Below are 22699 nucleotides of genomic sequence, written 5' to 3' on the forward strand. Positions count from 1 at the left end.
GCCAATGCAGGAGACTCAGGAAATACAGGTCCCATCCCTGGGCCAGGAAGGTTCCCTGGAGCAGGAAATGGCAACTCTAGTACTTGCCTGGAAAATGGACAGAGGAGCCTGGCGGGCTATAGCCCATGGGGCCACAAAGAGTCGGATATGACTGAGCACACACACACACTTTCCATTTACAGTTATTACAAAGTGAAGTCGCTCAGTCGTGTCCGACTCTTTGAGACTCCGTGGACTGTAGCCTACCACACTCCTCCGTCCATGGGATTTTCCAGGCAAGAGTACTGGAGTGGGTTGCCATTTCCTTCTCCAGGGGATCTTCCCAACCCAGGGATCGAACCCGGGTCTCCCGCATTGTAGGCAGGTGCTTTATCCTCTGAGCCACCAGGGAAGCCCTGTGTTGTACGATACTTGAGGCTAGCTTGCACCCAGTAATTTGTGCCTTCCACTCCCTCACTTCTTTTCTGCCCCTTCTCCATTCTCTATATGTGTGACTCTGCCTCTTTTCTGTTATATTCACTAGCTTGTTGTACATTTTTAGATTTCACATATACGTGATATCATACAGCATTTGTCTTTTTTACTTACTTCACTTAGCATAATGCCCTCCAAGTCCATTCATGTTGCTGCAAATGGCAAAATTTTGTTCTTTTTTACTTGCCTAATGACCCATTGGTCATTTGCATTTTCTCTTTGGAAAAGTGTCTACTTAGTTCTGCCATTTTTAAACTGGGCTGTTTGTTTTGCTGTTGAATTGTATGAACTGTTTATAAACACTGGCCATTAATCCTTTATTGGTCGTATCATTTGCAAATATTTTCTCTCATTCTGCAGGTCATCTTTTCATTATGTTAAGGGTTTCCTTTGCTGTGCAAGAGTTTTTAGGCTTCTAGGAGACAAATCCAAAAAAACATTTCTGTGATTTATGTCAAAGAGTGTTTTGTCTATGTTTTCCTCTGGGAGTTTTATAGTATACAATCTTTCATTTGGATTTTTAATCATTTTGAGTTTATTCTTGTATAGGTATTACAGAATGTTCTAATTTCATTCTTTGTCAGGTAGCTGTTTATTTTTCCTAGCACCATTTCCTGAAGAGACTGTCTCTTCACCATCATACGTTCTTGTTTCCTTTGTTGTAAATAAATTGACCATAAGGGTGTGGATCTATTTCTGGGCTCTCTATCCTATTCCATTGATCTACGTGTCCGTTTTCACTGTCTCCATAGTTTTGCCTTTCCCAGAATGTCATATAGTTAGAATTATACAGTTTGTAGCCTTTTCAGATTGGCTTCCTTGATTTATTAATATGCATTGAAGATCCCTCCATGTCTTGTCATGACTTGGTAGCTCATCTGGTTTTGGTGCTAATATTTACCTGTTCAGATGTACCACAATCTATCTATTCACTTACTGAAGGACATCTTGATTGCTTCTGTGTTTTGGCAATTATAATTAAAGCTTCTATAAACACCCATGTGCCCATGCGCAGGCTTTTGTGTGGACATAAGTTTTCAACTCTTTTGGGTAAATTCCAAGGAATGCGACTGCAGGATTGATTGTACGGTAACAAACGATGGAACCACCAAACTATCTTCCAAAGTGGCTGTCCCATTCTACATCTTCATCTGTAATGAATGAGGGTTCCCCACCAGCATTTGATGGTGTCAACCAACTTTCTGGATTTTGGCCATTCTAATAGGAATGAGTTTTCTTTTACTAACACGGTTTTGAAGTTTACTTATGTTGTAGCAAGTATTAGTAGTTGATTCCTTTTTATTACTGAACAGTATTTCATTGTAGGGATAAATACTAAATAATCTTATTTACTCATCATTGGTGGACATTTGAATTGTTTCCAGTCCTAGGTGATTGTGAATAATAAATAGTATAAATGGTATAAATATCTGCATTCAAACTTTGGGTGGCCATGATTTCCATTTCTCTTAAGTATAAATTAGGGTCATATGAAAAGTTTTATGTTTAACATTTTAAGGAAACTGCCAAGTTGTTTTCCCAAGAGACTTTCTGCTCTTTACACTCCCACTAGCACTGTATGAGGGCTCCTGGTTCTCCACGTTTCTGTCTTTTTTATTATCATCATGATAGTGCGAGCAAAGTGGTATCTCATTTTGGTTTTACTTTGCATTTCCCTAATGATTCATGACGTTTAACATATTTTTATGTACTTATTAGCTATTCATAATAGCTTCTTTGGTGAAATGTCTATTGAAATCCTTTGTGCAGTATGAGAAAGAGTGGGAACGTAAGCATAGCTGTGCCAGTTTCCCTTGTCCCAAGTCCCATGGGTGACACGATGGGCCCAGAAAGAAGCTCTGCCTACAGTGCGCTGCACAGGAGCGGAGGAACCCAGGACTTAGGGTTCAGCAGGGTTCAGCATCTTTTGTAACAAGCAGCCAGCAAACCAGCAGCAGCCCTGGAGCATGAGTGGCTATGTGGTCATCTTTTCAGTGGGGCTTCCAGTTAGTGGCTGCAAGAGCTGCTGCTTTCTATTCCTTCTACTTTAATTGCTTTCTCTTCCACACTTTCCTTTTTATTTTTACTTTTCAAGTGTTTAAGCTGGAGGGCCTGGTTGCATTTAATGTCTTAGTTATCTTTTAAATCACTTTTGGAAACGTTTTTCCTCCCCTTTCAGAAACATTCCAGGGACAGTAAGTTTTACATTTTATTTAGATACTGTGTTTACTCTGTAGGATTTCCCCCTCCATCACCAAAGATAAACGAGTAACTCCCATACCTCAGTGGTAGTTGATAAAAAGATAGGTGCAAATTTCAGGAACCAAAAAAGGGCGGGGGGGGGGGGGGGAGAGGAGGAGAGGAAGGACAGGGGAGAGGAGAGGAGGAGAGGGAAGGACAGGGGAGAGGAGAGGAGGACGGGGGAGAGGAGAGGAAGGACAGGGGAGAGGAGAGGAAGGACAGGGGGGAGGAGAGGAGGACAGGGGGGAGGAGAGGAGGACGGGGGGAGGAGAGGAGGACAGGGGGGAGGAGAGGAGGAAAGGGAAGGACAGGGGAGAGGAGAGGAGGACAGGGGGGAGGAGAGGAAGGACAGGGGAGAGGAGAGGAGGACAGGGGAGAGGAGAGGAAGGACGGGGGGAGGAGAGGAGGACAGGGGGGAGGAGAGGAGGAAAGGGAAGGACAGGGGAGAGGAGAGGAGGACAGGGGAGAGGAGAGGAGGACAGGGGGGAGGAGAGGAGGACAGGGGGGAGGAGAGGAGGAAAGGGGAGAGGAGAGGAGGACAATGGGGAGGAGAGGAGGACAGGGAAGGACAGGGGAGAGGAGAGGAGGACAGGGGGGAGGAGAGGAGGACAGGGGGGAGGAGAGGAGGACAGGGGAGAGGAAGAAAGAGGAAGATTTCTTGCAGTTTTAGGAATTAAGTTTCTCTGCAGATCCTCTTCTGGCACTGTATTCGAGAGATCTTAGGAGAATTCTTAGTTTTCCTGAAAGATGTCATGGATGACAAAAAGGCTGTTAAAATCCTACTTCTACGATAGCTTCATCAATAGCAATACAAGTCTCTCCTCCCGCTTGTTCAAGGCCAGCTGCTCTCAAACAATGTAAGGCTAGGTACATGGAATAACTATGCAACAAGTTCTCAGTCCTGATACCAAAGAAGTTCTTTATTAATGCAATGAACTGAATTCTAACTTAATAATTCAAATGTCTTTATCTCAACAAATATTTACTGACTGGTGATACAGTTGCTCCTGAAGGAAAAACACACCTTGACCAAGTGAATAGGTTCTGTAGTTTTTAATAATAGGAAAAGCATCAGATTCACAGATATTGACGACATACCAGTGATTACCAGTGGGGGGAATGTTGGGGAAAGGGACAATATAGGTGTAGGAAGAAAAAAGAGGTTATTATTTAATTATATGAAATCATGTGTATGAAATTTTTGAAAACTGTAAGCACCAAAGAATTTATAGCATCTTTCACTCAATAAAACATCAAAATAGGAGATTCATACTCTGAAGTTCTTTTGTGCGTCCTTGAATGACTGTGTGCTTCAGTACAGTAGGCACGGATACAAAAAAACTGAAACAAAAGAAACCTGGGGAAGACTGTAGATCCAAGCACTGTGGCCACGGTGCTGGCTGTCAAAAATGAATGCAAAAGAATGTAATGGACAATGTCTGCTTTATAGGCTATTCTCAGAGTCACCTTGTTTTATCTTAAGTGACTCACGCATAGAATAAATATTCCAACTCCAAGGGTGCATGTGTTCTGGTTTCACAACCTTCAGGATCTGTAACTCTACTAAGGACACACACTTCTCAGAGCCTCAGTTTCCATGTTCCTTAATCAAGTATGACTTGATTATGGATATGAGTTTTGAGGGCAGACAGAATTCAAGTCTGATTCAATCACACACTAATGATTTAAATATGGATATATTACTTAGCTGAAGCCGTTTAAAATATTTGTTTTTATTTTTGTCCTTAAGCTGTGAAATGAGAATTACAAAAATACATACTGCAAAAAGTTGTGAGACTGAATTAACTTAATCTATTTAAAGCACTCAGCCTCAAATCCTGGACAAATTGTCCTTAAGTGTTACTGTTATAAGTATTATCTCAAGTTTCTAGCATTCTGTCATAATATCTAAAGAGCAGTTGTAATAATGGTGATAAAAAAGTAAACATTCATTAGAGGTGATCAATAGCAAGAGTCTGAGCTATTTTTCCTCACCCATCTATAAAATGTTGGAATCAAATGGTCTTAACCAAGTATCCCTGAGGCTATCTATGCTCAACATTTAAAGTGAAGAGGTGATTTGTGGTGGGCCTTCCTGGGGCTCACCAAAACCGAGTTCTTTTGTATTCCTGGGACTTTATATCTTTCTAATAAAGACTTTATTTCTAGCTACCAGCTTGCCCCTTGGAAAAAAAGCTATGACCAACCTAGACAGCATATTAAAAAGCAGGGACATTACTTTGCCAACAGAAGTCCATCTAGTCAAAGCTATGGTTTTTCCAGTAGCCAGGTATGGATGTTGGACCATAAAGAAAGCTGAGTGCCGAAGAATTGATGCTTTTGAATAATGGTGTTGGAAAAGACTCTTGAGAGTCCCTTGAACTGCAAGGAGATCCAACCAGTCAATCCTAAAGGAAATCAGTCCTGAATGTTCACTGGAAGGATTGATGTTGAAGCTGAAAGTCCAATACTTTGGCCACCTGATGCGAAGAACGGACTCATCAGAAAAGACCCCGATGCTAGGAAAGATTAAAGGCGGAAGGAGAAGGGAACGACAAAGGATGAGATGGTTGGATGGCATCACCAATGTGATGGACGTGAGTTTGAGTAGGCTCCGGGAGTTGGTGATGGACAGGGAAGCCTGGTGTGCTGTAGCCCATGGTGTCGCAAGCAGTCAGACACAACTGAGCAACTGAACTGAACTGAGCAGGCAGGTGGGGGCATGTGACTTGTTCTACTTGATGGCACTTGAGTAGAAATACAGTGTCTCATGGTTAGAAGCAGATTCTGTGGGTCTCTCACTCACGATAAATGATGAAACCAGAAGATCTAAACAGGTTGGATTAGTGGTCACTGAGTGGAGAGCAGCTAATTTGAAGAGTCAGCCACACTCAGGGTAACTGTGAGTGAAAACCTTTTACTGTGTAAAGAATGAGATGATGGGGCTATTTGTTACAGCTGTATAACACAGGCAATCCTCATTAATACATTATGAAGCTCAAAGTTACTCCATTTTTCACACTTTAAATTCAGAACACCTGATGTGAAAAGCCAACTCAATGGAAAAGACCCTGATGCTGGGAAAGACTGACGGCAGGAGGAGAAGAGGGCAACAGAGGATGAAATGGTTGGATGGCATCACCAATTTGGTGGAAAAAACCCTAGGAGATAGTGAAGGACAGGGAAGCCTGGCATGTTGCAGTCCGTGGGGTTGCAAAGAGTTGGACACAACTAAGCAACTGAATAACAACAAAATGTTATATAACACAGAGGTCACCCAAGTGGTGGCAGAGCTCAGACTAAAATCCTGTTTCCACACTTCCTTCTACTACACTGTTCTCTGATATTCTAGACCCACAAACGTGACTTGCCGGACTACTGTAAAGAACATAGGCAAGGTAAATAAGGTGCCTAGCATGAGACCTGTCCCATGGCACACAATTTAAAAAATGGTAACTAATGTTTAGATTCCTTGTTTTCAAAACCTATTTTGAAAACCTATCGCTCTATGTTCCTGCCTGTGCCAAACATGATGATTAATGACATTTAATTTTGAACCACTATTAAACTAGGAATTGATAATGTATCTCAATTTGGGAGCAATTACATTTTTACAGCTTAGATTGCTGGGATAGAATCTATACTTCACTCCATTTACTAATATATCTATTTAAGGCAAGAGAAATGCCTATCCATTTTTCAAACAATGACAGAAAATTCATTCACATTTTATGCAGAAACTTTGAAAATTTATAAAAGCATAAGCCAAATTCTTGGGAATTATTTATCATCATCACTTCTTGCTCTTAATTCCTGTAACCATGGACCTTCCTAATCTTCCTCATCTTTACTGGTGACTTTTTCGTTGTACCCTTGTCTTTTGAAAGATGCATTATCACATCATTGTAAATTCCTTTTGGCGCATCTAAGACAACATCTGGCTCTGGCATTATTCAAGGACATCAGAAAGCATTCAAACTATTAATAGAACTATACTGCCTTCAGTTTAGAAAGGGCCTTGGAAGTCATCCAATGCAGAGTCCTAAATTCTCATCCAAACAAATGCCTCAAAAATGTTGATTCTTAACTCTCCCCACTCCTAGTTTCAGAGTCCACTTGATTCTGCAATCACCCCCTACAAACCCCTCTGGAAAATTTTTTCCTACTATTACACATATTATTCTCAATTTGACACTATTACCCATTATATTAGCTATCTGTTCCTTTATCTAGAGCTTCATATCATCCATAGAGATGATAAACAGGAGTGTTTAACTTCTTAACCAAAGTGTTGAACTGGAGAGAGACCCTAGCCCTGAGAGAATCAAGGACAGAGAAAGCCATTAGGCCACAGAGGTCTCCCTTCAGATTTTCACTAATAATGAGTAAATAATATTTTCTATGTACACCCATTTCCTACTTAATAATCACTAAATCCTACTTCTAAAATTGAGAGAAGTGTTTTAAAATGAAAGCCAATGCGAAGGCATTCTGAAAACTTTTATTACAGTTTGTTTTAAGGCTGAAAAAATCCTCCAGAGTTTAATTATAGTTAGTTTGTTACTCAGAAATTCAACCGAAGCAAGTAGGCTGAAGTGGAAACATTTATTGCAGCCTTATTCGTAACAGCCCTAAACCAGAAACAAATCAAACATCATGTCAACAGGAAAATGGATAAACAAACTGTGGTATATTCAAATACTGGAATACTACTCAGTCAAAAAGAGGACAGAACTAATGACATGTGCAATGACGTGGATAAATGTCAAAAGTGTTACACTGAGTGACGTAAGCCTAATCCTGTCTGTATGACTTTTAAGAAGAGACAAGTCAATTTCTGGTGATATAAGTTAAAAAAATTTTGCCTTGGCATAAGGAAGACTACACAGAAGGAGGCACAAGGCGATGTTCTTGGATAACGGGGAAATTCCGTATCTTGATTTTGGATAGACTTACATGAGTATGACCACTTCTTAAAACTCACTAAACTTAACATTAAAGACCTAAGTGTTGTATGTGAATTACACCTACACAACAGCAGTAGCAACCAATACAGTGGTACACACAAATTCGGAAAAGCCTGAGGCGAAAATTAGAGACAGTTATCACTGACATATCACAAACTTCATGGAATGTCTACCCCAATATATAGTTTGGATGGTGCAACACTTAGGGTATAAAGATCTTATACACCATCCTCTTCTCTTAGAAAAGAAGTTTTGTACAGGTGGGAGAAGTACTGGTAAGCCTCCACTATCGCTTGGTTACTACTAGAAACACTGCTAAGAACAGACTGTGGACCTACCACTTAACTTGCAGCTAGAGCTGCAAGGACACGAAAATTCAATTCAAATACAGAAACCACATGTGCAGAGAATCAGGAGGAGCAAGCGTGGGAAGGCAGGACAGGAATGAGGCATCTCTACTACAGCCACTTGCACCCCCGTTCCCAATACCCAGGAGAACTGCTTAAGCCTCAAGTTTTTCTACGAAGACTTGGATGGGCATCTCAGTTAATTTCTTACTGGCTTCAGCTCAACTACTACATCAGTATGATCCAATATTTTTAGTATGCTTATATTGATGGCCTCCAAATACAAAACATAGAAACAACAAACAGAAACATGCTTTACAGATTGAAATAAATAAAACCTTATTCTAAAAATTGAGACTGTATTTCCTTCTATGAAAAACAATGATAAAAAGATAACTCTGGTGGAATTTTCAAAGATTAAAGGAAGATCCAAGAATCAGCCAGGAGAAAGTGTCCAGGTTATCAACAAAGAGAAACAAGTCAAGACGGTCCCAGAGTGAACCTCAAAAACAATAAATGCTAGCAGGCGATAGAGCAAAACCTAAAGCTCCCAACTGAAAAAGACTGTGACTGAAGTTGATGTGTGAGGACCACAGAACACTGTTCTCAGATGGTCCAGGGAAGGAAACAAATTTAAAGATGTCAAACTCAGTGTATAGCTACATGTGACAAACGCTATATGTTGGCTCACTTGATGCTGATTTCAATCTCCTCTGTCTTCTAATTTACAGAGGCTATAAAAAACAAAACACACAAACAAAAAACCCTAAAACCCTCCTGTAGTTTCGTGAACTCTCTTGCTGTAGAGCCTGTAGCCTAGATATTGCCTCTTCCTGCCTTTCCATCTTCATGCAAATGAGTGTGTACTGGTGGAAGCTGCAGAAGCCATTATGTTTGATGAAGCAAGAAGAGAAGAATTCTGAGTTTCTGACAGTATCACGAGCAGCTAAAACACCCCTGGGCTACCCATTCCTTGACTTCTTACTGAGTGAATAAAATAATGCCTTCCTTGTGGTAAGGATTTTTGTTACAGTTGAATACCATCCAAACTGATATATTACAACATTAAAGTTGCCCACATCTGATATAAGAAAAGATATAGATCTACTGGGGAGAAATACAATCCAGAAAACCCCAAAACGTACCTTGCTATATATAATAGATTATATACTCTAAGGTAGTAATAAGCAAAGTACCATATATCACTTAGAGGGGGATGACTTATAGGAATCATTTCCACTGGGTAAAAATATCCGAGCTATATATAACATACGTCAAGTTCATCAAAGTGATACACATAAATTATTATAAAATTATAACAAAAATACATTTGGAAATTCAATATACACTAAATAATTTTTTTAATCTGATCTCAAACTGGAGAAAGAACTTCCCAAATATAAAATCACTGAAAAAAAAACTCACCAAAAATTTTATTTATTTAACTCCTTGAACATTTATGACTATTTTGTATACATACATAAACCTAAGTCTAAAAGTTAAACAATACACCAGAAAAATATCTGCCACAAATGTTACAAGCAAATGCTACTTTTTCTTAATATATAAGGAAAAATGAACAGAGGCCATTTCTAGGACAATTCATAGAAGAAGAAATGCAAATGACCAATAAGCACAAAGCATGTTCAATTTCACTAATAAAAAAGACATTTGAGATAAAACAAAGTAATGAGTTGCTTTGGGTTTTAGGTTATCAAAGAATGTGCCATAAAAAAATAATTAGAAGTAGGAACCAAAATTTATGTATGTCTGATTGCCACCTCAGTTGAGTTATTTTTATTGGACTCATACAAGCAGTGATTTTAACATAAATTTGAATTGCAAAGTATTGCTTTTAATGTCTTAAAATTATTCTAGGTGCATACTTCAAACAAAAACTACTTTGCAAGCAGAAGACTGCCTGCCATGCACTTGGTCACACACTAGGTGATGGCAATAAAGTCTACAGAAATTATCCTGGTCTTAAAATTTTCAAAACTAGGAGAGATGGCATGACCAAGTGAGTATTGTGAAGGACTTTTGCTCGGGCCTGAATATCTGCATGTCAAGAGCTGAGACGGAAGACCAAGAGGAACGGCATGAGGAAAATCTTGGACTAACTTTAACCAAATAGGAAATGCATAAAAATCCTGATATTTCAAAAATATATCTCAAAGGTATATTTTCAGTTCCATAAGGGATGAAGCAGTAATGATTATAGGCTGCCAGCAGTAATGATCCCTTCTGCCAGGGATCGCTGCTGATGATAGCAGAGTAATTTATAACAATATTTAAATTAAAGCAGAAGGCTTACAGGAATGCATTATGTATTTTTTATTTATATATGTATATATATGCATTTCTTTTAATCTGTTTTCAATTTGTTAAAAAGAAAGAATTGTACACTTCTCTTTTCTTGGTAAAAATGTTATTAAATTAATAATGTGTCTTAAAAACAAAAGCTTCCAAGATCATGGAAATAAGATACACACCTAGAGATAGGTCTCTAGGAGGACAAACAGCAAAATGTTAATTATAGTCATTTTGGGGTTATAAGATAATGATTACACTATGTTTTCTTTTTCCTAGTTCTTTTCTTTCCCAACTTTTCATGATGAAATTTTTCTTTCATAAAATCAGGGTAAAGAAAATTATTTTTAAGTGACTTAAATCATCTATAAACCACTTAATTCTTATTCTGGGTAAAGCAAATATTCCCAACTAACCTGCACTGTAGTTATTATCATTATTTCTTACCATTTTTATATTTCAAGGCTGAGTCTTTATTTCTGGCTTCTGTTTGTTGGCTTATAAGTGGTTAAGTTCTCAATTCAGATCAGTTGCTTTACATAATCTTTATAAATATTCTTTTACTGTAGTTTTCTTCTGTTGGCACTGATCTCTAACGTGCTCCAAAATATTATTTCTGTGTCACCCAAACTTGTGTTTACTCTCTTTATCACAACTCAACATGTCAGTTTCTCCTGACAGATTCTCCTCTTTAATGTCATACCTTTTTAAATGTACTTCTTCATTTATATCAATGGATATAAATAAGATGTGTAGATAAAGATACAGGTACAGATACAGATATGGATAGACAGTCACCATGTACCACTGAACCAGACTACCAGAGATTTCTCTAGGAAAGATGGGTTTGGTCAAGATCAGTAGAGAATTACAATTTGGGGCCTACAATTTGGGGTGAGTGGGCCACATTCATACACAAAGGAAGCAGAATGCTTTTACAGGGTGGGAAAGGAAGTTGTGAGGGCTAAGTAAACAAAGAATCCATGGTTTTTCATTAGGTGAGTCCTTGCTAGGAAAGAAGTGTCTTTCTTCCTGTTGGTCTCACCAGTGCTGCAGAGCGTGAGAGCTCCCCCTTCTGGTCTCCCAAGTACATCTAATTTAGGATTTTCTTCATTAATTTCTTACAAGAAATACAGTCCCAGTGCAATGTAGGTAACTGATGGACAGGCTGCGGCAGTCGACAGAGTCGCAAAGAGTCGGACACAACTGAGCAACTGAACTGAATACAGTCCTCATGCAACGTAGGTAATTCTCAACATCTAACTAGTGCGGCTGAGTTTAATTTGCTTTCTCTGGGGTGAGGCCTGGGCATCAGTATCTTTTAGATTCTATTGTTCCAGAGTTGAGAACAACTGAACTGACTCATCTCTATCAAAGTAGCCTCCTTATTCTACAACAACACTTGCCATGCTTTCATGTACAAAGAAATCACCAGAGATGATGTTAAGATGCAGATTCTGATTCAGCCAAGTCACACCTGAGAGTCTACGTTTCTAACAATTTTCCAAGTGATGTGATGGTACTGGTTTATAGACCACATTCTGCAAGGAGGTAGACCACACTATAGAAATGCAAATAAATCACATGAGACATAGTGAAAATGGCATTTAAAAGACTGTGGCAAGATGGAAACTATTCCACCATAGGGATATTATTTATTCATGTCAAGTATTATTGGATGATAGCTCATTAGTCACTCGTTGAGTCATTCAGAAATACTGACTGAGGGCCTACTGTGTGTCAGACACTGAGCTAAAACACGTCTAAGACAATTATTAGGAAGATCATCTAAGTGTTTACCACTTAGACACTGTGCTCTAAGAGTCAAATCAGGAATGATGACAGGCATAGATTTACCTGCTATTATATGAAATGCCAGGCTGGGTCAATGAAGGGCTGGAATCAAAATTGCAAGAAGGAATATCAATAATCTCAGGTATGCAGATGATACCACCTTAATGGCAGAAAGTGAAGAGGAACTAAAGAGCCTCTGATGAAAGTGAAAGAGGTGAGTAAAAAAGCTGGCTTAAAACTTAACATTCAAAAAATGAAGATCATGGCATCTGGTCCCATCACTTCATGGCAAATAGATGGGTAAAAAATGAAAGCAGTGACAGACTTTATTTTCTTGGGCTCCAAAATCACCGCTAATGGTGACTGCAGCCATGAGATTAAAAGATGCTTGCTCTTTGGAAGGAAAGCTATGACAAACATAGACAGAGTATTAAAAAGCAGATACATCACTTTGCTGACAAAGGTCTGTATAGTCAAAGCTATGGTTTTTCCAGTAGTCATGTACAGATGTGAGAATTGGACCATAAGGAAGGCTGAGCGCAGAAGAATTAATGCTTTCAAACTGTGGTGCTGGAGAACTCTTTGAGAGTCCCTTGGACAGCAAGGAGATGAAACCAGTCCATCCTAAAGGAAATCAAGCCTGAATATTCATTGGAAGGACTGATGCGGAAGCTGAACTTCCAAAACTTTGGCCACCTGATGCAAAGAGCCTAGTATTGGAAAAGACCCTGATGCTGGGAAAGATTGAGGGCAGGAGGAGAAGGGGGCAACAGAAAATGAACTGGTTTGATGGCATCATTGACACTCTGGGAGATAGTGAAGGACAGGGAAGCTTGGCGTTCTGCAGTCCATGGGGTTGCAAAGAGTCGGACACAACTTAGTGACTGAACAACAACATGGACTGAATTGTATGCCGCCCCAGCCTCAATTTATATGTTGAAGCCCTCACCCCAATGTGATGGACCCTTTGGGAGGTGATTAGGGTCAGATAAGGTCATGAGGGTGGGGCTGTCATGAGATTAGTGTCCTTAGAAGAAGCAACAGAACGCCAGGCCTGGCAAGATGTCTGCCTACAAGCCAGGAAGAGAGCTCTCACTAGAACCTGTTCACACCAGCACCCTAATCTCAGACTTCCAACCCCAGAAACAGAGAGAGAACATATGCACATTGTTCAAGTTACCTAGTCTATGGTATTTTATTACAACAGCTAAGCAAATCAAAACAATGGTGAAGGGATATGGGCGCTGACAGTGGCAATGTCTGCTGAAGGCGTCTGCAGGGAACAGTTTACTAGTTTCTCTTAGTTCGTTTTTATCAAATGCTACTACAAGTTAATCTTATCGTTCCAGGGATTTGAGCTTTTCTGAAAAGCAGTTGTGTAAAATCTAGCGATAATCAGATAAGCATATATAGTGGGAGCGGGCTACTGGCAGGAACAGAGATAGTCAACTACAGAGAATTTTAAAACAATATTGAAACTGATAGAGGTTTGTCTTTTAATTATCAGGTGGCAATAGTGGTAAAGAATCTGACTGCCAATGCAGGAGACATTAAGAGATGCAAGTTTGAGCCCTGGGTCGGGAAGATCCCTGGAGAAGGGAATGGCAACCCACTCCAGCATTCTTGCCTGGAGAATTCAATGGACAGAGGAGTCTGGCAGGCTACAGTCCATGGGGTCACAAAGAGTTGGACACGACTGAAGCGACTTGGCTAACACAGACCATGGCAGCTCTAAACAGTGTCAGTTATATTCTCCCCTCATGGGCCAACTGCTCTACCCCAACTCCTTACCCTGTCCCTCGTGTATGCTGCTAAAACCAGTTGTTAAGAGAACAAATCACTTTACAAGTCACCTCTCCCCCTGCCCCCACCAAGGTTTTAGATTCTGCAAGAGGTCTGATGAATGAAGAATGGTTGCACCTTAACACTTTGAATCATTCATTCACACAAGCGGTCCTGACGCCAGACACAGCAACACTGAAGCAAACGACTATGGTCACAGTCAGGTGATCATTCAGTGCGTGAGTGGAGAGTTCTAGGTGGCCAAGTAAGAGGAGATTTTCCACATTGCCTATGATGGTCACGAGCCCATGGGTAGGATGAAGAAGCCCTTTCATACTCTATTGTGTGTGTACGGATGTGCAACTAGTGAACACTAGTATCCGTCAAATGTGTTTGACAAATGTCATCAATGTTCCTCAAATGTGGATGACAAAATGTGGTCCACTGGAGAAGGGAAAGGCAAACTACTTCAGTATTCTTGCCTTGAGAACCCCATGAACAGTACGAAAAGACAAAAAGATAGGACACTGAAAGATGAACTCCCCAGGTCAGTAGGTGCCCAATAAGCTACTAGAGATGAGTGGAGAAATGATTCCAGAAAGAATGAAAAGACAGAGCCAAAGCAAAACAACACTCAGTTCTGGATGTGACTCATGATGGAAGCAAGGTCCAGTGCTGTAAAGAGCAATATTGCATAGGACCTGGAATGTTAGGTCCACGAATCAAGGCAAATTGCAAATGGTCAAACAGGAGATGGCAAGAGTGAACGTTGACATTTTAGGAATCATCGAATTAAAATGGACTGGAATGGGTGAATCTAACTCAGATGACAATTATATCTACTACTGCAGGCAAGAATCCCTTAGAAGAAATGAAGTAGCTATCATAGTCAACAAGAGTCCAAAATGCAGTACTTGGATGCAATCTCAATAACAACAGAATGATCTCTGTTCATTTCCAAGACAAATCATTCAATATCACAGTAATTAAGGTAATGCTGAAGAAGCATTACTCTTTAGTTCTTCGTTTTCTGTCATAAGGGTGGTGTCATCTGCATATTTGAGGTAATGCTGAAGAAACTGAAGTTGAATGGTTCTATGAAGACCTAAAAGACCTTCTAGAACTAACACCCAAAAAAGTTCTTTTCATCATAGGGGACTGGAATGCAAAAGTAGGAAGTCAAGAAACACCTGGAGTAACAGACAAATTTGGTCTTGGAGTACGGAATGAAACAGGGCAAAGGCTAATAGAGTTTTGCCAAGAGAATGCACTGGTCATAGCAAACACCCTCTTCCAACAACACAAGAGAAGACTCTACACATGGACATCACCAGATGGTCAACACTGAAATCAGACTGATTATATTCTGATTATATTCAGCCAAAGATGGAGAAGCTCTATGAGGTCAGCAAAAACAAGACTGGGAGCCGACTGACCAGGATCTGACGGCTCAGATCATGAAGTTCTTATTGCCAAAGGGAAAACCACTAGACCATTCAGGTACAACCTAAACCAAATCCCTAATGATTATACGCCAGGAGAAATATCAATAACCTCAGATATGCAGATGACACCACCCTTATGGCAGAAAGTGAGGAGGAACTAAAAAGCCTCTTGATGAAAGTGAAAGAGGAGAGTGAAAAAGTTGGCTTAAAGCTCAACATTCAGAAAACTAAGATCATGGCATCTGGTCCCATCACTTCAAGGCAAATAGATGGGAAACAGTGGAAATAGTGTCAGACTTTATTTTTTGGGCTCCAAAATCACTGCAGATGGTGACTGCAGCCATGAAATTAAAAGATGCTTACTTCTTGGAAGGAAAGTTATGACCAACCTAGATAGTATATTAAAAAGCAGAGACAGTACTTTGCCAACAAAGGTCCATCTAGTCAAGGCTATAGTTTTTCCAGTGGTCATGTATGGATGTGAGAGTTGGACTATAAAGAAAGCTGAGTGCCAAAAAATTGATGCTTTTGAACTGTGGTGTTGAAGAAGACTCTTGAGAGTCCCTTGGACTGCAAGGAGATCCAACTGGTCCATCCTAGAGGAGATCAGTCCTAGGTGTTCATCGGAAGGACTGACGCTGAAGCTGAAACTCCAGTACTTTGGCCACCTCATGTGAAGAGTTGACTCATTGGAAAAGACCCTGATGCTGGGAGGGATTGGGGGCAGGAGGAGAAGGGGACGACAGAGGATGAGATGGCTGGATGGCATCACCAACTCGATGGACATGAGTTTGAGTAGACTCTGGGAGTTGGTGATGGACAGGGAGGCCTGGCGTGCTGCGATTCATGGGGTTGCAAAGAGTTGGACACGACTGAGCAACTGAACTGAATTGGACTGAATGATTATACAGTGGAAGTGAGAAATAGATTTAAAGGACTAGATCTGATAGACAGAGTGCCTGGTGAACTATGGAAGGAGGTTCGTGACACTGTACAGGAGACAGGTATCAAGACCACCCCAACAAAAAGAAATGCAAAAAGGCAAAACGGCTGTCTGAGGAGGCCTTACAAATAGCTGTGAAAAGAAGAGAAGCAAAAAACAAAGGAGTAAAGGAAAGATATTCCCATTTGAATGCAGAGTTTCAAAGAATAGCATGGAGAGATAAGAAAGCCTTCCTCAGTGATCAGTGCAAAGAAATAGAGGGAAACAATAGAATGGGAAAGACTAGAGATCTCTTCAAGAAAATTAGAACTACCACAGGAACATTTCATGCAAAGATGGGCTCAATAAAGGACAGAAATGGTATGGACCTAACAAAAGCATAAGATATTAAGAAGAGGTGGCAAGAATACACAGAAGGACTGTACAAAAAAGATCTTGATGACCCAGATAACCACAATGGTGTGATCACTCACCTAGAGCCAGACATCCTGGAATGTGAAGTCAAGTGGGCCTTAGGAAGCATCACTATGAACAAAGCTAGTGGAGGTGATGGAATTCCAGTTGAGCAATTTGAAATCCTAAATGATGATGCTGTGAAAGTGCTTTACTCAACATGCCAGCAAATTTGGAAAACTCATCAGTGGCCACAGGACTGGAAATGGTCAGTTCTCATTCCAATCCACAAGAAAGCCAATGCCAAAGAATGCTCAAACTACCACACAATTGCATTCATCTCACACACCAGTAAAGTAATGCTCAAAATTCTCCAAGCCAGGCTTCAGCAATACGTGAACAGTGAAGTTCCAGATGTTCAAGCTGGTTTTAGAAAAGGCAGAGGAACCAGAGATCAAATTGCCAACATCGGCTGGATCATCGAAAAAAGAAGAGAGTTCCAGAAAAACATCTATTTCTGCTTTATTGACTATGGCAAAGCCTTTGACTGTGTGAATCACAACAAACTGTGGAAAATTCTGAAACAGATGGGAATACCAGACCACCTGACCTGCCTCTTGAAAAATCTTTATGCAGGTCAGGAAGCAACAGTTAGAAATGGACATGGAACAACAGACTGGTTCCAAATAGGAAAAGGAGTATGTCAAGGCTGTATATTGCCACCCTGCTTATTTAACTTATATGCAGAGTACATCATGAGAAACTCTGGGCTGGATGAAGCACAAGCTGGAATCAAGATTGCCGGGAGAAATATCCATAACCTCATATATGCAGAGAACATTTCCTTTCTGACAGAAAGCAAAGAACTAAAGAGCCTCTTGATGAAAGTGAAAGAAGAGAGTGAAAAAGTTGGCTTAAAGCTCAACATTCAGAAAACAAAGATCATGGCATCCGGTCCCATCACTTCATGGCAAATAGATGGGGAAACAGTGGATACAGTAGCAGACTTTATATTTTGGGGGCTCCAAAATCACTGCTTGAGTAAACTCCTTAGTTGGTGATGGACTGGGAGCCCTGGCGTGCTGCAGTCCATGGGGTTGCAAAGAGTCAGACACAACTGAGCGACTGAACTGATTATCCTTCAAAGCCTTTAGTTATTGGGCTGCCCATGTTCCACACAGCCATTCAGACACCAAATCACTATTTTCGTCTTACTGGACCACCATTCCCCAAGGGTACTGATCTCGTTCATCTAAGGGAGTTGGGTCACTGCCTTGTTCCTGTCTCCATCCCCGGGATGTGGATGGCAAGTGATTTACTTTTTAGTAAGAGACAAAGGAAAAGTGTATCTTGCTTTCCCTTACATTTCACAATCTAAAATATTTTCTCAAGTAGTATGAGAAAATACTGAGAAAATTTTCTCAGGTACTGTGAGACTATGGTATAATCTCACATTAGCTTAACAGAGGCTGAACACATAATCTGGGATGAAAAGTCCATTAAGTCCTCCCCACTCTTTGTACTCCAAGGATGAGAAAACCGCCTACTTAAAGAATTCATCAGTGAGAAACTAGCCCCATATAACGTATTCACTGCTACATCCAACAGTAAGAGAAACTGAGAAATGGTTTCTCTAGATACACAGCCATGAACCCAGCTTAAGACGAATCACTATGGGAAAAAAGGAGAATTAACCTGGGAGAACAGATAGTAGCCTGTCATAAACAGTAAGTATCCACAGATTTTATATACATGCATTTTCCCTCAGCTAAAAAAATAAGAAAGACTCAGCCTATAGCTAAGACAGCAGGTTTAGACCCAGCTTCCAGGGACAGTGAAATTGACAGACTAGTAAATATGTATTCACACAGACATAATGAGGTCAAAATGTTCTGGTGAAATCAGAACTCTGTATTTGCATTTTATTTCCACATGACGTTCTTCTTGACAGATAAGGAGAGAGTGGATTTATCCTTTCGGGTATAAGAACAATGTAAACAATTAACATATAGCGACTTAACCCCTGGGAAACAGACACTTAAACATAAATGTAATTCACTGCAGCACTTAGGTTTCCTTGGAGACTTTAACCTAAGGTCTACATGAATCAAGGAAAACATTTTTAGATGGAACAACAGTGTACAAAAACCAGGGGTAAGTCTTCCTGTCTTAATGCTATTCACTCAAATACACAATGATTGATCAGATTACTCAGGGGGGCCACTATCTGTTGATCGCCAGCATTTCCTTAATTAAGATCAAATCAGTAATAAAAAACTCAGCTTCATCTTGTGTACTTTATCTCATACCTAGGAACACAACAGTTCACTATCAGGCATGATGTTGAATATACTGCAAAATGCAAACTGTCAAAACTTTCTATGGGCTTCCTGTTATTTTGGCATGTCTGTTGTTTACCATATGACTGCCCAGAGTGAAGCTCTTTTTACATTAGTTCACATACGCTGGTTAACAGAAGCATAAGGAGCTTAAGAAGCATTAAGCTTCTACTTAATAAAAATGATTAAAATGGTAAATTTTATATGTATTTCACTGCAATAAAAAACAGAAAAAGTGTTTTAAGTTCCTAAGTTTACTGCAATTTGTTATACAGCAATAGAAAACAAATACAATTACTACATTTTCTTAGATGAATAAACTGCTTAGAGTGTAAATAACTTGTTTAACTTTAAATGGATGATTAGTTGACAGAGATGGGGTTTGGACCCAGATAGTCAGAGGAAGAGTCCAAGATTTTAATCTCCCAATATGTATACCTGTCTTTTAAAAAATGTTGTAAATAGACTAGAGAAGGTAGTTTAATCTTCAAAAAAGGTCATGACTTTAATAATTCACCATCTTTAAGACATGAAATTAAACATATTTTCTTCTGCCTTTAGTATGTTTTTTATCTATCTATTCATGAGGATGGGTTTTTCAAGTTTTATAATAATAAATTATTTTGCTTTCATAGGACATTATTTATAATGGGATCCAAGTAGATTAAAAACCACACTGTTTATTAAAAATACTAGTAGTGTAATGAGATAAAAACTGGTCTCAAAGTAAGAGCCAGATGATATAGGGCAAAGTATCTCTACTCACACAAGGAATAAAGTCACTATGGCTGCTCACATACTGAAGCAGCACATATTAAAAGTCTAGAATGGCTCCCTCTTGCACACAGAATAAAGTATAATTCCCTAGTCAGCCGCGATATGCAGTTTCAGCTTTACTTTCAACGACTTGTCTTCATAAGCCCTCTATTCCTGACTACTAATGATTCCAAAACACCTGGTGCTTTTCTGTGTCTATACTTCTGCTCACACTACATCCAAATGAAATTAGCTTCCTCTTTGCCTCTGCCTCTATAATTTATTCTTTAAAATTCCTTAAAGCAGAGCTCAAACTCTACCATGTTGGTAAAGCATTTCAGCACAAAAACCCCTGCTGGAAATGGTTTCTCTCTCCCCCATCTCTGTGGATGTTCAGTCTCTACACAGATTCATCATTTACTTTGTAAAATTATTAGTATTCGATTCAATTTCTTGAATATTTATGGAATTTCCAGACACGGTGCCAAACTGCAGAGAAAGCAGTGAATGACACGCAGACTCTGCCTTCAAAGAGTTCTCTCTCAGTTGATTTTAGCTATTTGAACAACAAGCACCTAAGATTTCAAAGTAACTTTTTAAAATACAAATTAGGCTTTAAAATAGGAAAATCTTTCATAATTTAATGTGAATAACAAACATTTACCTTAAAAATTAAGTCTGAATTTTAAACAAAAATAAACACAACTCTCTTACAGAACAAAAAATAGACCCAAGGGCTCTCAACCTATGCTCACAAGGTCAGTTCTCTCCTCAGAGTCAACAAAAATTGAAAGGAAAAATATCTGGGACTGGGACACAAAACCTGAACAGGTTAGGGTTGAAACAGAAAGTGTCAGATGAGGAAATAGATTACGTTAAAAAAAATCTTTCTTCATTAAAGGTGATAAAAAAATAAGGAGGATTCATTATCAAAATATCTCGTCTCCCTAAATCTATGTATACAAAAGCAGCAATGGGTGTTTTTCCAGAGCTAGTGAGGTGGATTCTAAGTTTCATGTAGAAAAGAAACTAAAGAGGTTGTCTCTACCAAATAAAAAGCCAATCATAAATATTGTAATTACTCAACATTTAGAACAGAAAGCCCAGAACATATTATCTTGAATCAATGAGGAAAATGCCAACTTCTCAAATGTGGATTTTGTTTGAATAGATGGCCACCTGGAAAACAACTAAAATTGAGTACCTATTAACTACTGACAAAGACAAACTCCAGAGGGTCTGTGATTTACATGTAAAAAATGAGATTATAGCTCTGCTCAGGGAAGATAGAAAAGATGTACTTTACGCTATTCCTCTCCCTAACTGCAGCTAGAACCTTCCACCTTATATACCAAACCAAACGGAAGACAACTCTGAGAGGTGGAGAGAGGAGGCAGGCCAGCTAGGGAACTGGGGACCAATGGAATGAAACAGAGGTACGCTTCATGGGTTTGCTCTTTGCCTCATATATTCTAGACTTGGAGTTAATGAAGCTGGCACCCCAAAAACACCAATGACTTCAGACAAGAAAAAAAATTCCAACAAAAGCCCGCTCTCCTGCCAAAGGATCAGGACAGGGGCAGCCTAGCAAGATCAAAAACCTGTCAGATAACAACTGCTCTACCCCAGCCTAACAGCACGGAAACTGCCGTGCCCCGCCTCCTACCCGCGGTAGCAAAGGCCGAGTGGGGAACTTAGGCTCCTGTCCTTGCCAGGCTACAAAGAGGTGTTGTCAGGGAATGCTCAACAGGGAGCTGGGACTTCCAGCTCCACTGGATGGTAATAAAGGCCCCAGAGCCCCACGATGTCAGTGGGAACCACTGCGGGGAGACTGGAATTCCACCTCTACCTGGAAGTAACAAAGTTCCCTCCCTACACCCCCGCCCCTCCACTGCACAGGGCTAGTGTCAGGGAAGGCCGAGGAGAGAATGAATATGCTCACCACTGTCCAGGCCCCTGTGATGCGACTGGAGGCCATATGGGGAGCAGGAATGAGGCCCTTTTATCCTAAGAGGGTCAATTTATCAAGATAATATAATAATTATAAACATGTGCACACCAAACAGTAGAGCTCCACAGTATGTAAAGCAAACTCTGGCAAAGGTGAAGGAAGAAACAGGCTTACAGTAATGTATTACCACTGTCAATAAGGTACACAGCTTCTATACAGATTAGTGAGGAAACAGAGGACCTGAATAAGACTACTCGATCAACTCCAACACCCAATAATAGCAGAATACACATTCTTCTCAAGTTCACATGGGACATACTCCAGCACAGATGGTATGTTAAGTCATAAAATGAGTCTCAATAAATTTAAAAACTTACTCAGTGTCTTCTCTAACCACAATGGAACAAAGCTAGGTAAAAATAAAACTATATAAAAATCAGAAAACTCACAAACACGTGGAAATTAAATAACATAATCTTAAACAACCAGTGGGCCAAAGAATAAATCACAAGGGGTATTAGAAAATACTGTGAGACAAATAAAAACAAAACACAACTTACCGGAACTTATGGGAATCAGTGAAAGCAGTGCTTGGAGGGAAGTTCATGGTTGTAAACACCTGCATTTAAAAAAAAAAGAAGAAGAAGAGCTTAAGTCAATAACTTTACCCCAAAGGAACTAAAGAAAAACAGCAAACAATACGTGATGGCAACAACATTTGCTGGGAGAGGAGTACCCTTTTGTACAGCACTCGGAGAAATCTCATCCTAATGACCACGATTACTGTCTAAATACTCATGTCCCCACATAAAGCCTAATACTCATCTACCTGTGGTCTCTCACATAAAAATGCTGCCTGAGTTCTGTCATTGATCACAACTGCATAAGTTCAGTTCTCTTCAGTTCAGTCGCTCAGTCATGTCCGACTCTCTGTGACCTCATGAACTGCAGCACTCC

At 39.9% G+C, this 22699-nt stretch overlaps 1 long non-coding RNA gene across 1 annotated transcript in view; it reads right to left on the reverse strand.

Annotated features, from left to right (window-relative positions):
- LOC110121925 (uncharacterized) overlaps positions 1–22362 on the reverse strand; it is a 184597-nt gene extending 162235 nt beyond the window's left edge. Inside the window, exon 1 of the long non-coding RNA XR_011489118.1 lies at positions 22303–22362. This is a non-coding gene — a long non-coding RNA (uncharacterized lncRNA). The remainder of the gene's footprint in view (positions 1–22302) is intronic.
- Positions 22363–22699: the final 337 nt, after the last annotated feature.

The sequence above is a fragment of the Odocoileus virginianus genome, chromosome 8 (genome assembly GCF_023699985.2).
Source record: "Odocoileus virginianus isolate 20LAN1187 ecotype Illinois chromosome 8, Ovbor_1.2, whole genome shotgun sequence".
Classification (NCBI taxonomy): domain Eukaryota; kingdom Metazoa; phylum Chordata; class Mammalia; order Artiodactyla; family Cervidae; genus Odocoileus; species Odocoileus virginianus.